This window comes from Melospiza melodia, chromosome Z (genome assembly GCF_035770615.1).
Source record: "Melospiza melodia melodia isolate bMelMel2 chromosome Z, bMelMel2.pri, whole genome shotgun sequence".
NCBI lineage: Eukaryota > Metazoa > Chordata > Aves > Passeriformes > Passerellidae > Melospiza > Melospiza melodia.
In genome coordinates, this window is record NC_086226.1 from 72,348,944 (window position 1) to 72,361,614 (window position 12,671).

General features: G+C 37.2%; 1 long non-coding RNA gene across 1 annotated transcript in view; it reads right to left on the bottom strand.

Annotated features, from left to right (window-relative positions):
* Window positions 1–5,775, bottom strand: part of LOC134431791 (uncharacterized) — a 98,188-nt gene extending 92,413 nt beyond the window's left edge. Inside the window, exons 1-2 of the long non-coding RNA XR_010031102.1 lie at window positions 5,615–5,775; window positions 2,322–2,444 (exon numbers count right to left, since the gene is read on the bottom strand). This is a non-coding gene — a long non-coding RNA (uncharacterized LOC134431791). The remainder of the gene's footprint in view (window positions 1–2,321; window positions 2,445–5,614) is intronic.
* Window positions 5,776–12,671: the final 6,896 nt, after the last annotated feature.

Below are 12,671 nucleotides of genomic sequence, written 5' to 3' on the forward strand. Positions count from 1 at the left end.
CATGACCTAAAAGTATATGAAAAATTCAAACAAGGCATGAAAGCCAAAACATCACAAATGGGATCAGCTACCCCTGCTTGACCTAAGTCCATTAAATTTCTACAATTGGATAAATTACTCCTGGAATACTTGTTATTGCAGCAGTCCTTTTCTTATCCATAAGAATCAAAATAATCAGAATGGTTCTGATATAGCAACTGCTTGCAGAGTCTCCTGCCTTTGGGAGACATTATTCCTAAAATATCCAACATTGAGGAGCATCATCATCATCCTGCTCAGCTGAATATCTAATTTCATAGAATCATAGACTGGTCTGGGTTGGAAGGGACCTTAAGATTATTATGAAGATTATTATGAAGATTATTATAAAGATTATTATAAAGATTATTATAAAGATTATTGTAAAGATTTGAAGCCCCTTGCCACAGGCAGGGACATCTCCCACTAGCCCAGGTTGCTCAAAGCCTGATCTAGTTGAATTTATCCTCTGAATTCCCATCGTTCATTTTAAGCTTTTTTAATCACTATATTCATCTTGCACATTGTGTCTTCTGAGAATGCCCACAATGTGACAGTCCTGATAATGGCTCACACCAGGTGAATTCCTGTCAATTTCAAGCCAGTTTCCAAACACTCTCAACAATGAAGTACATCAGATAGCTATTGCTCTTAACATAACCCAAGGATAAACACACAGATTTTTTTCCCTTTATTTCAGCAGCTATTTCTAAGAGAGCTTTGAAACATGACTAGCCATTTGCCAGGAATTTTTAAGTTATGCAGTTAAGAGTCACATCAGCTGAAAAACTTTAAGATCAAGACTTGACAAGGAGTCAAAAGATATTTGGAATGCATTACAGTGCTACCCTGGCTGCACTAGGGGAAAAAAAAAAGCCATCTCATTTCTACTTCATTTTTTCCTCACTATTCTTTACTTCTCCCAGTTAAAAAATTCTTATAAAACAAATGTTTTCTTCAGCCTCAATGCTAAAACAGTAAAGCTACAAAAGCAAGTATCTAAAGAATCTGTACTTTCTTTACTTAAAATAAAATGCATAAATATTACAGGGATTGAATTTGTTTACTTTAATTGTATATTAGAACACACTAACATTTTCCAGTTATCAAAAATAGGCCTGGCTAAAATGGGATGTCTTAAATCCTCAGTGTTATTCTTCCATGCTGTCTCAGTGCATACAGTAAAACTATTTCTAGAAATTCAAACTCTTTTAAACCTATTGTAAAATCCCGTTCTTTTTTCCTTGGTTCTAAAAAACATTCTTCAGAGGAAAACCAAGAAGACATAAACTGTTTTTGCTATAAAAAAATTCAAATATAGAAAATTATATTTTTGGCTTTATAAATACTAACTATAATAGCAAATTCCATCAAATTTCCTAGGACTGTTGGCACAGCATAAACATTCATTTTTTCTTATTTAGAGGTATATTTCAATGTTTTCAGATGAAAAATTAGGTTTTTGTGTGGCTTTAAGACATCCTTCTAGTTTCAGACTAGCTACTGCCTCTAGTCATTAAAGAAAATTCACAACAGAGCTGATAAGTAAAAGCATTTATCATAATAAAAGAAAAAAGCATCAGATACTAAAGGAAAGAAGGGAGAGAGGGCAACGGAGAATTGTGTGTCTCAAGAGACACAGCACAGAGGAGGCTGATAAAGTACTACTATCTAGACCAAAAAATAACTTCACTTCTTTCCCAGCTAAAAGAATATACAGTAATCATCATTAAAAAAAAAAAAAAAAAAAAACAAAAACAAAAAAACCAAAAACAACAACAAAATAAAAACCAGTCCCCGATTCAGTCATCTTAAGTTTTTAAGTCTTTAAAGCACCTCTACATTGTTTTTCTCAAGACCATTCTTCTTCTAAAGTTTCTTCACCTGTAAAATTGTAGTCTCCCTCAGGCTGAGACTCAACATATGTTTTTTTCTTCATCTTCCATCATGCATAGAAGAAATAAGTAAACCTTCCTTTATATTTGTTTTTGTACAGTGATTACCCTACAATTTGTAATGTGTTCAAATGCATTTTGAAACCGTTTTTTCACCCAGCAATAGGGTGTGCATGTATTTGACACAACTTCTAATGTGACATGCTCCAGCAATTCAAGTCATTAATATAATATTCATATACCTATTATCTGCATTGGCAATTGATTTTCTTTCCAGAAATCAGTATATGCAGAAGCTTAAAAATTCTGGTTTTGTAATTTTAGAATAATCATCTAAAGTCAACATAGCTTTAACAAAAAAATCTTTGCCAACGTTGGACTACAGTCCTGATGTAACCTCAAACTGACCTTCTTGTGTAGTGTAATCACCAGTTTGCAGTTTCATGGTGTTTCTTGAAAGTTTGCTTCACCTTTGCTTCAAATTCATTTACTGCTGATCCTTGCATACTTTCTACAAATAATACCTCTTTCCTGTATAGGAAATAGAAAAACACCTTATTCCCCAAATAATGCACATTTTACGTTTAATCAGAAGCTGAACAACACTTTGGTTTCTCATTAATATAATAACTTGGACTAAAAGCATGTTATTTTTGACCTGTGTTCTCTCAATGTCAGAATTGCTCTTCACACATCCTCTTGAACAGTAACCTTGTTTGTAAATCATAGATTACTTCTTACAAAATCCACTAATACTTTCCTCATGCATACCCCTAGAAATATGTAGTACTCTAAATCAGACAATGTTTTTTTGCCGTGTTCTTCAGTTCAAGGCATGTTTTCTTGTGTTCCATAACATGGAAAAATTCTTAAGTGTTTTTGAGTTTTAACCAAAGTGTTCTTACATCTTACATATGTAAAACACTGCACATCTGTCATAACACTCTCACCTCTTACAAATGAAAAAAAAAAATCAGAGAAATCTAAGGTTTTCATTTTCTGTGACTTTTCTGCCTCTCTCAAAAGTTTGGACATGTGATACAATTTTTACAGGCTTATGTTTAGAAAGCTTCATCCAAGTGAACTTCTGGAGGTGTCCTCTAAAAACTGGCTTTTTATTTTGGTTAATTTTAAACTAATTACCTTCTAGCCATATCCCTGTTTTTCACTTGACATAAGGAACTTTAGGCAACGCATGGGAAATACCATGGTCCGTAACATCTCCCAGTCTCTCAGACAGGAGACAACAATCAAGGAGAGCATTGGCATCAAGCAACATTTCCACAGACCGTGAGTGGCTGAACCATCACGTCTCTGAGCACAGCTGACAGCTTGCCCTTATTTAAAGAAGCATTAGCAATCCCTCCCAACAGCAGGCCCAAGTCTATTCCACTTCTTTTCCACAGCTATATAAAGGGGGAGAGATCCCATACTCAGCTGGCTGTGCAGATCTTCTTATCACATCTGGGATTGCCAATCAGGGCACGAGACAAAGATCAGTCAGGGAAGGTTCCTCAGCGTCATACTCCTGGTGTCACACTGTTAATTGCTAGAGACCATTCTATAAATGTTAAAATTGTATCTAGGGAGAAAACTGAAGCAGTGTCCCTTCTTCAAATCTACTTTCTGCTGCAATAATACCTGCTTTAAAATTATGTCCTTGTAGAAAGGCCTTCCACATTTTAATATTTTCTTCCTTGGAAAAGCATCTGCTAAACTTCCAACTCACATACACACACATATTTTAACCTCTGAAAATATAATACAATTGGAGAAGAAATTTAGCTAAAAATTTCCGTTGGGGAAAAATCAGACTATAAATTCTAATAAATACAAATACTATCCTGCAGTTACGACTGAACTGACTTTTTTTGCTGCTGTCCACTGAAATGTTTAACCAGCTCCAAATTATTACATTTGCCTTTTTATTAATCTTATCTACACTGTCATGCTCCCAGACTACTACAAACATTGTATGATGTCTTGTCTTTATGGTAAACAAGCTCTATCTGGTTATCTAGGTGCAACATAAACTATTTTCTATGAAACAAAGACAAAATTAAACATCTAAAAATGGAAACCTTAGGAAAAAAAACAACTGAGGTTTGCTGCCAGAATATATTCCTTACAGTAAAGCATTCATAATTTCCTGTCAAATTTTCAAGCAATTATAGTAAACAATATTTAGTGTAATTTAATTTTAAATCTTATGCTAATTGTCAGTGACCTTTGAACCTTGGAAATAGTGCTACCATCCGCATGGCAAATGTAATTATGGAATCTGATTTCCTATATTGTGTAAGCAATGAAACTGCTTTAATTGACACTGATATATATTTGCAATAACTTTTGTGTAAATTAAAAATCAATGCCAATATTAGCTCTCTGGATCCTATTTTTATCAGACTGTTTATTTCTTTAGAATAGGAGATACACAAGAGCAAATGTTTTGCAGAATATACAATGTGTGTTTTAAATCCCAGTGTAGTTTTCATGCATGCCATTTATGTGAAAAGCTTGCATATCTCTCGCTTATGTACACACAAATAAGGACAAATCCCATCAGATCTAGGCTGCCTTCAGGAGATTTTGCTTCCAGCTGATTTTTGATTGATTGTCAAGCATGCTTCACCATGACTAAGTGGGATATCATTGTATTATCTGGTGTCAATGCTGCAGTGCATTGTAGATTTCCAAAACATGGCTACAAAAGAAAATAAAAGTAGAATTATTCACTTTGATTGGGGGGGGGGTTTCCCAATTTTTATAGGGCATTCTAGATTTTAAGCCCTTCAGTCCTCTTGTGTATTCAAATATATTCTTGGCAAACACTGTTAACATTTCTCTCCTATTTTATAATTTTTCTTTGTCTCCATACTCTTTGTTTAAATGTTGCAAAGCAAACTACAAATACAAACGTATAAAATGTATTTAAAACTTTATACCAAGAAAGGTATCTTTGTTCAACATCAATGAAAATATTCTGCCATCTGGATGCAAGCATTCATTAGGAATTCAGGTAAATTTCAGACCAGGCTTTGAAACAGTCACAATAGCTGCTGTGGCGAGTGGAAGGAAGGTGGTCTTTGTGGTTTGAGTCCTCAAAACCAGCGTGTTGGACCGAATAAAGTATTTTCCTATTGTCATAAAAACCACAACAATTTATAATTTTTCCTGAAAAGTAAAAATGCTAACAGTATATTTTGAAAATACGGCGTTAACTATATAAGCTATATATTAAATAGAGATGAATTGAGGAACAATGAAGAGAATAACAACACTGAAAGGTCTTGCTCTCAGACACAGCACAGGGCCACATCTGATCTCACAGTGGTTTACCCTGCTGTGACTGCAAAGACTTCATTAAGCTTCATCCTTTATATAAACACAAATGAATACATAAATAGAAAGCAAAGATTGCACAGATTTTACAGAGGGGGGAGGGCAGCAGGGGGAGGTGCAGAATCTGAATTGGGAGGCACCCAGCTACAGCTCCAGTCCTGTTTTCAAAGGCTGTTTGTTCACAATGTACTCCTTAGCAAGGAAGCTAATTTACATCATAGCTGGAAAGCAGAAAAAGCAGTGCTGTATTGTCAAATATTAGGGAAATTTTGCTTCTCAAAGAAATAACACTTTCAACATGTAATTCAAACTCAATGTGATGTAAATTAGGTCTTTATATTAGAAGACTTAAACCACACCAGCCCCTTGTAATAATTTCAGCTGAAGCAGAGGACTCTCTTCTCTCCTGTGTCCTTTCCTAGCAGTACAAGTCATATGTCAGGATGTACCCGATGTACCATCAGGATTCACACTCTAGAGAAAGAATCATCACCACTCATCTCACTCCAGGTTCTTCGTAGCAAACTGCATTTGGGAAGAAGGAAAAACAGGGAAAAAAATCAGACAGCTTCAAAACGTTAATTAATTTTTTTAGCTTGCAGGAAGATGCACATTTTTGTGATCAGCTAAATAAACCGTTTTAAAAACAAAATAAGGAAAAGAAATTTTCTGTAACCTAGATTTTGTAAATGCCATAGAGTCCCAGCACGCCCACTCTACCTGTATATTTTACTGAGAAAACAAACCATCGACCTGTAATTTGCTTCTGATGTAGCCTAAAAGCACGTTATAATATTAAAGCTTATTTATGCCTGTAAGACCCTCTTACCTACAGCCATTTCAAATGTAGTGAAATAATGCAACACTAATCACTAAGACTTTTATTCCATAATAGATGTTTTTCTCACTAAATCAATTCAAAGGCTAATTGGGGTGGAAGGTGACTATCTCTAGTGGTTATAAATACATTTGCATCGCTATCAATCTTTTACCCGGCTGATGTTAAACGAGGCTGAACCGGAGCTCGGCGCTGCCAAGCCGCATCCAATGCTGCCATCCAGCGGCGCAGCCGGCGGGGCAGGACAGCCATTCCGCACTCCAGGCGGATGGATGAGGGCCGCGGAGGATTATCCCTGCCCTCGGCTCCGCCTTTCTGCCGCGGACCGAGCGTCCAGCAGCTCCTCCAGCCCGGAGCCAGCGCTGCCCCAGCTGCTCGGACACAGCAGCAGGCGCCCCGCCACAGCCTAAAGCAGACAGGCCTCGCCCCAAGGAAAAGAAAGAGCAGGAAAGGTTGTTGGTTCCTTCCGCGTGTCTTGGACCGAAGCCTACTTTGACGTGGTCTGAGTGTCACTCAAAACATCTGTAAGTTGCGCTTCATCCTCCTGCCCAGTGAGAAGCTTCCTGACACTTTTTAAAATAAGATTCCTCACACACACTATCAAAAAAATTAAAAATAAAAAAAGAAAAGCACAACTGTACTTTTATCAGGCACGTAATTTAAGGTATTATTTAAACTCTGCAAGCTTCAGGTGTCAGATAAATAGAGAAGCCCTGTTCACTTGAAAAAAAACCAAACAACCCTGAATATGTGAATATGCCTGAAATAGGTGATACGGCTTTCCTTAGAGAAACTTAAATAACAAAAAAAAACATTCTTACAGTATCTGCCTAATGAGAAATATGGAGATACGTGATAGAAAGCATCTAGTTTTCTACTGGATAAGTTATTGGAGGAATGAGCTGTTTTATTTACTTGGTTCGTTTGTGAAATAGTAAGATTATCCAAGGCAGCTCAGCAGTGCTTTTCTCTGTGCATCATTTCTGTGTGGACAGCTTGCAATGAAGTGTATATTCCTCCTCAAGACAGGAAGCTCTAAATCAAGTATTTTGCATACACCTGCAAATTTTACCCATCACCAGCCAGATTGCTACAAGCATTATCCACAGAAGGATCATACATAGTCAATGGCAAACATACAATAAGAAAGCAGCCAATACAACATTTATGAAGCTACATTATTACTAGAAGCTCTCCAGAGTTTTACAACCAGAAACTTGAAGTAGCCAGTTGCTGTTTGTTAGCAGACTGCATTCAGTGAAGCCAGCTATTATGATTGCAGAATTTTGCTTTCATGTGCCTAATGTTGTAGTAAACAGTTCATAAACTGTAAGATATGATATTAATGCAGTGAGCAAAAACCTTATATTCTGTCTATTATTACTGAGATTTTGTACATTTAGTGCCAGAAGACAATATTTCCTCTAAAATATTAATGCTGCAGCAGGGCACTTTGCAGTGCAAGTAAAGACAAGAAAAGCCTTTGTGTCAATGAATATGCAGGCTAAAATGAGTACAGAAATAGAAGCCCAAGGGAAGATAGCATCACAAAATGAACAAAATAAAGTTAGAACTAACTACAAACACAGATGCATAGGAGTAGTTAATTGTACTTTCTCCAGCTCCAGTGAGAATTTACATTGCTGTTTAAAAGGAAATAGAGGGCACACTCATTAGATGATAAAAAAATATATTTAAAAAGCTTTCTCAAGACTTTAATCAAGAATACACATTGGAAGAAAAAAAGGTCCAGAATAAAAGTTCACTTTTGAAAGCCTGTGGCTAAACAGTGAGTAAGCATTACAAAGAAGATCAAACTCTCTACAAATGTGGCGCATATGTTGCGGCATGAATATTTTCTCTTTATTGCGTTCAGAGATCACAACTGATGTTACACTGACATTTTTAATTTCTGCCTTGAGGAGTTTTAAACAGAGATGAATACAATTAGAAATCAACTGAACAGACTACATTTTCTCATTTATTAGCTTCTCAGAAATCGAGACCTTCACTGGTTATTGAAAGTTCCAAAACATGACAATTTGAGACAAATCTACCCATGGTGTAAGCAGAAATGAATAGAATATAGAAACTGTGTGCAGACAAAATATGCCAGGTGTCAAAACAAGCATTCCAAGTAGGAAAAGGATAGCAACTGTCCATTTCAGATTATTTTCCTTGATGTCGTGAAATTTTGCAACACATTCTGAACAGCAATTAAGTCTACCAACAACCACCACCAAAGCACACACATAAACCAAAAAACCAAACCAACAACAACAAAAAAACACAAAGCCTAGAACATAAAATAAACATTAAAAAGTATTCAGAACTATATAGCAGGAAAAGTTAATGCGTCAGGACAATCAAGACTACAGTCAAAACCTGCCAATTTAACTAATGTTGTACCTTTTTGTGAATTTCCATACTTCTGCCATGCCACAGCACTAGAGGGGACATGTGAAATCAGGCCCTTTGACTATGGCCACCTGATGCCATTCAGTGACCCTCTAAGGTAAGTTTCAAAAAATTCTAATAACATCAGCACAATGACAAGTAGACAGAGATGTTTTATAGCCAATGAAACTATCCAATTCAAGGGTAGCATTTCATGATCTTGCATTTCTGATTATCAACTTCTCAAGTTCTGCAACTATTGAAATAACAGAATTATCTGTTATTTCCTACATTTATTTCCATGTCGCTCATTTCCTACATGTGCTAATGCACATTTTCAGAAGTTAAAAAACTCAAACCAACAAAAAGACAAAAAAAAATCCCAATAAAAAATGAAACTGCCAACAACAACAAAAAATACCCTACCCCCTAACATTAAAAAACCCCAAACAAAATGTAAAACTCCAATAAAAAAAAAGTTTTGGATAAGCTCTGTTTGAGAGCTTATCCAAACATTCCTACATGTTGAACTCATGTAGAAAGACTGACAGCAAGACTTTCCATTCATCTAGTGTCTAAATGAGGTACATACCAATTCACAAAGCAATCAGGCAACTTAATCAAAGAAAAAATAAACTCCAGTGATGTTATTAAACTGATAAATACTGCTTATGACTGAGAATATTCCTGAACTATGTAACGCTGAGAAAGTTGATTACTGGGAGAAATATTAGTATAATCTTCCTTTTTCTCACTCACTTTCTTAGGTGATGGGTGAACACTGACAGTGACAGACTACAGTGCTGCATGTACACATTCAGTCTGCTGCAACATGGCTTTTCTTCCAGTGTGACTTTCAAAACCTAACCCGTTTTCACTCTTAATATGAATTAAGCATATTTGGAAACAGTACATTTGAAAAAAAATCACAAAATTTCATTAGAAACGTCCTTGCAATCACTTGCCTATGCTAAGACTACTTGTGGTTTCTGATAAGCCATCTTCAGTACATTTCATTAAATGTTGATCCAGACAAGCTTGCGTCTCCTCATGACACATGGACCAGAAGCGAGCTGCTGAGTTTCCACGTGAGCTGATTGTGACCCTTCAGCTCTGCACCTTCATTCAGGGGCTGTGAGGTCCCACTGCCACCCTGCTCTGACATCACTGTGCTTGCTGAAGGAAAGGAGCAAACGGGCAAGGGGTCAGCGATGTCCACACAAGAGCCTTTTACCTCTGCTAAAGGGAATGTCTGAATTTAAATCACTAAAGCACTTCAGCAACTGCAAAGTTCAGTGAGTGAGTATTCTAAAGTTAAAAATTGTGACAAATGACTGTTTATTTTTTGTTTTATTTTGTTTTGATCTAAGAGCAGTATTCCTGCTTGTTAAAAAGTTTTTTTTTCTGGTATGGTAAAATCATCCACATGGAATCAGATACTAATTTATATCACATTTATCCAGCAGAAATACACTAGTTTTGTCATACTATGTTACTCTCTATTGAAACAAAATTGTAATCTTTTCAGTACAACAGATTTCCTTAAAAGGGTCTCAAAGGCAGGTTTGATCTTTATATTATAAATTTCATTTCATTGTAAGCTCTTACATTTATATTACTGCTTAACATGAACTCTCACTGAAATGTGACCTGACAATTTATATCTGTATTTATTCATGCTAAGCTTTCTGCTTCACAACTACTGAAAGTGTAGTATATTCATTGCAGAAATAACACTTCCTGCTATTTCTAACAATGAAGGTCACACCCAGCTTCACATGAAATGAAATGTAATGTTTCATGTTTTTCAGTTGGGGCACTTGTTTTAAATTCATTTTTATCATCATCTATAGTAGAGCATTTCTGCAAATTTCTTTTTTCCCCTAACCATTTTCTCTATTTTCAGTCAGGAAAATACATTTCATATGTATATGACCCAAATAGGGGGAAAATTAACAAACACAGATTCAAAACTTACTGAGCTATACAGTTAAAAACAAACAAACCAGACCAAACCACTGAGGCTTAGGCCTGTCTGTGCCTGAGTTTTGTTCATGTTTTCTTGTCCCATTAGCAAAATCTTACATTTTGGGTATGCAAAGAAAGGATCCCAAAGAGATCCAAAAACTGTTGAGCTTCATGTTCATGTTAAACTAGATCAATAAGAATAACTGCACAGCTCTAGCTCCATGATGAGCTTGATGTGGTCGATTTTTAATTCAGTTTTATCTGCACACTAGTACCTCAGTTCGTAGCTTGTCATCAGTACACACCAACCATAGCTACTCTGCTAATTTCTGCATAACACACTCCCAAGGATACTGAAGGCTCAGAACAATAGATATTACTGTCATGGAAAGACAGCTCCTGAAAATTTGAGTGCGTTTTTCTGGTTAAAAATATTGGTTGCTTTTCCTTTCTGTATTTTGAAATACGCAGATATCATTTGTGCTCTGTCAGTATGTTTCCAATGCTCTATCACAGAAAAAATGCTCTAATGTATCATTTAAAACAATAACATCAACAATTTGTAAATAAATATTTATAGGATAGTTCTTAAATAAAAAATGTACCATTTTGTAGACTGGCTATATGAGACATCTATTGAACATTATTAGGGTGTCTACATTTACAACAGTTTAACATATTTAACACAAGATCAATCGTTGGGTTGGGGGCTTTGTGTGCACATTGCTTGCTTGAGGGCTTTATTTTAAGCTAAAATTTTTGCTACAAAATGGAGCACTTTCTGAAGCACTTATTCAATTCCTCATGATATCTCCTGATAAAGCATATTTTATTTGAAAATAATTATTTCCATTTCAAAGTACATATAATAAGAAATTTCAAATGTTCACTTTAAGTGGCAACATGGCAGCACAACTGAAATTACAATATTTTAGCACCCTTAGCAGGAAATAGGTTTAAAAAAAAAGTCACTCAAAAAATGAATTCAGTTGCAATACGAGTTTTGTGTCTGTACAAGTAGTAAAAAATGTACTTTAAACCCCCATCCTTCCCATCTTCCCAGGCTCAGCTTCACTGCCAAATTCTCTTCCTCCTTCACCCAGCAGTGCAGAGGAAAGGAACAGGGCCTGCGGTCAGTTCATCACTCATCTCTGCCACTCTTCCTCCAAAGGGGGAGGACTGATCACACTCTTCCCCTGATCCATTGCAGGAGTCCCTTCCAAGGGAGACAGCTTCTCCAACACGAGCCTTCCACAGGCTCCAGCTCTTCATGAACTGCCCCACTGCGGGTCCTTCACAGGCCCACGGATCCTGACAGAAAATCTGCTACAGCGTGGGCTCCTGTCTTCAGTGAGCCACAGATCCGGCTCCAGCATAGGCTCCCACAGGGTCAAAGCCTCCTTTGGGCACCCACCAGCTCCAGGGTGGGATTCTCTCGATGCTGCAGGTGGATCTCCTCTCCACCATGGATTTCCATGGACTGCAGGGGAACATCTGTATCACCAGAGGCTACAGGGGAAGGAATCTCTGCTCTGGCACCTGGAGCAGCTCCTCCCCCTCTTTCTCCTCCGACCTTGGTGTCTGCAGAGCTGTTCCTACCACATATTCTCACTCCATTCTTCTCTGGCTGCAATTGCTCCCACACAACAGCTTCTTCCCCCTGTTCAGTTTGTCCGCTGTCACTGCCGGGCCCAGCCTCAGCTAGCGGTGGGTCTGTCCTGAGGCCAGCAGGCACTGGCTCTGTTGGTCACGGGGGGAAGCTTCTGGCAGCTTCTCACAGAAACCACCCCACAGCCCCCTGCTACTGAAACTTTGCAATGCAACCCAAATAGAGCCGTAGTGTTGCTGTTTGGATTTCAGCCTCAGCCTTGAACTTTCAGCAGGTGGAGATAACTTCCACCAGCAGGACGCTGTTGCCTCATAGTTTTCAGGAAAAAAAATGTCCCACTTACTTTTAAAAAGTTAATTCCTTTGAAATAAGTCAACCTTCTAAGCCTGACTACTTCAAACTTCTGGGTAGACTTGCACAGCCAGCAGTTACTTTGAGCAACAGCAGGGCTGCAGCCTTCTTAGTGGTGAGGAGAGCAGGATCATCATCTGTTGCTGCTCCAGATACAACAGCAGATTCAACTTTTCCTGTGCTTAAGGATGAGACAACAGAGCAAACAGAACACCTTTAGATGTTTAGCATCTACAAAGGATTAAAATAATTT